The sequence below is a fragment of the Penaeus japonicus genome, unplaced genomic scaffold, assembly GCF_977035675.1.
Source record: "Penaeus japonicus unplaced genomic scaffold, GWHDUDI00000001_assembly GWHDUDI00000016, whole genome shotgun sequence".
Lineage (NCBI taxonomy): Eukaryota > Metazoa > Arthropoda > Malacostraca > Decapoda > Penaeidae > Penaeus > Penaeus japonicus.
This window is the reverse complement of record NW_028234418.1, coordinates 9,434,513-9,437,275: the sequence shown is the minus strand read 5'-3', so window position 1 is coordinate 9,437,275 and position 2,763 is coordinate 9,434,513.

Genomic DNA, 2,763 nt, shown 5'->3' with positions numbered 1-2,763 from the left:
CCTTGCCCTTCCCTTCCCTTCCCTTCCCATCCTTTCCTTTCCTTCCCTTCCCATCCTTTTCTTTCCTTTCCCCTTCCTTACCCTCCCTTTCCATCCTTTCCTTTCCTCTTCCTTACCCTCCCTTCCCTTCCCTTCTCTTCCTCGCCCTCCCTTTCCTTCCCTTTCCCCTTCCTTACCGTCCCTTCCCTTCCCTCCCACTCCTTTTCCTGCCTTGATCTCCTCCTCCCTTTCCTTCCCTCCCCTTCCTTTCCTTCTCTCCCTTTCCTTCCTCTTCTCTCCCCTCTTACTTGGTTCGCATAGAAAGGTCCTGGTTGCAAATTTTGCAAATATTAGTAGATCAACATTATCAATTATGCATCAGATACACAGGTTTGCTTGCTCTCTCTCTCTCTCTCTCTCTCTCTCTCTCTCTCTCTCTCTCTCTCTCTCTCTCTCTCTCTCTCTCTCTCTCTCTCTCTCTCTCTCTCTCTCTCTCTCTCTCTCTCTCTCTCTCTCTCTCTCTCTCTTAACATATAACTCCATATCGGGCATTACCTTGAACGAAAAAAAATCCAAAATTAGAAGAAAAAAACCCGTCATGGACTGAAAATGGCGTTTGTTTTCCTGGTTACCTCAGAATTGGTGACGGCAGACACGCACCGGTTGTTAATACTCACAGAGTTAGCTTACTTGGAAGGTTGGTTGAAAATCGAGTGAGATTAGCTGGATCACATAATATTCTTATTCGTATTCGTGTTTATTAAGGATAAACATGAACGTTTAGGCATGTTTCGAGTTCTCTGCTTGTTGATTTTATACACGCACAGGAGCTCAAGCACACGCACAGATGTATTTATATATGTACGGATAGACTTATGTACACATGCATGTAAACATACAGGATAAAGAAGAATGTACGCACACGCTAAAATTAACAGGCATACACAATAGGAAAATTGCTGGTCATGTACCTCGGTTTGTAGGCCTATCACCTTGTGAATACTTATTCGCATGAGGTAGTGTGTGTGTGTGTGTGTGTGTGTGTGTGTGTGTGTGTGTGTGTGTGTGTGTGTGTGTGTGTGTGTGTGTGTGTGTGTGTGTGTGTGTGTGTGTGTGTGTGTGTGTGTGTGTGTGTGTGTGTGTAGCCGAGTGGTCATAAAAACGGAATAATATAATCAGTCGCAGGCTCAACGGCTTCTTCATATCGCAGTTACATTAAAAGTAACATGACACACGACTCTCTCCCGTCTGTATACGTGTCTCTCAGTCTATCAATCTGCCCCCCCCCCACCCCCTACTCCTCTCTCTCTCTCTCTCTCTCTCTCTCTCTCTCTCTCTCTCTCCCTCTCTCTCATCTCTCGTCTTTCACTCTCTCTCTGCTCTCTCCCTCCCATTCATCTCCTCTCTCCCCAATCCATCTCACTCTCTCATACACCTCTCTCCTCACTACTCTACTCTCTCTCATCTCACCCTCTCTCTCACCAGCATTCACTCATCATCCGCACTCTCCTCTCTCTCTCTCCCTTCTCTCTCTCCACCTCTCACACCTCCTCTCTCTCTCCCGCTCCTCCTTCTCCTCATCTCTCCTCTCCTCCTCTCATCCTCTCACATCCTCTCTCTCTCTCTCTCCATTCTGGCGCATCCTCTCTCTCTCTCTCTCATCGCTCCTCTCTCTCTCTCTCTCTCTCTCTGTATATTGTTTATATATATATATATATATATATATAATATATATAATAAAATAAATATAAATATTATATGTATATAATATAATATAATTATATAATATATATATATATATATATATGTATATATATGTGTGTGTGTGTGTGTGTGTGTGTGCGCGCGCGCGCGCGCGCGTAAGTATGATTTCCAACAATCTATCTATATATTCCTCTACCGCCAAAGAAATCACAATTAGAAATGTTTGTTGCTGCAGATATGAGTTATTTTTTCTTTTCTTTTTTTTCCTTTTTTATATCATGAAATCTCTCCGGGTACAGTGCGCAGTGTGTGCGTGTGTGTATGTGTGTGTGTGCACGTGTGGTATTAGGTTTAGATTAATCCCTCCCCCCCCCTCCTCATTTCCTTCATTTCTCCATGTTTTCCTTCAACTCCTTCCGCACTCCCCTATCCTCTCCCCACCTTCCCCACCCCCCTCCCTCCATCCTCCTCAACCCCCCTTCTCCCTCTTCCCCATCCTCTCCCCTCCTCTCCGCCCCGCACCGCCCCCCCCCCCCCCCGCCGTCCTCCTGCGACCTAAAGACTGCATAACTTCATTATAGTCGAAGTTATCAGTGTTTATCTCGTTATCAAAGAGATAGCGTAGTATACAAGCCTTGTGACCCTCGTCTGTCGGCGGGCGATTTTGGCCTCGTGTTTTTCTTTCTCTTTTTTTTTTTTTTTTTTTTTTGCTTTGTCTTTCGTTTTTATTTTGTTTTTTTGCTCGTTCTGTATCTTGTTTTTTTTTCTTTTTTTTGTGCTTTTGTTTCTGCATATCATCATTGTTGTTATTATTATTGTTATTATTGATATTTTCATCTTCGTTATTACTGTTATAATCATTATGCTAATTACTTTATTTTTTATTTTTTTATTATTATTATTTATATCAATATTATCATAATGATTATTATTTCTATTTTTATTACTCTTCGCCACTTACGTCATTCGCTCGAGGTATGACGAGTATAACAGATTTGACTTTATTACCTTATAAAGCAGATTACATATTTCGCTTTATTTCCTCTCTAGAAAGTGCGAAAGAGAGGACAAGACCACACA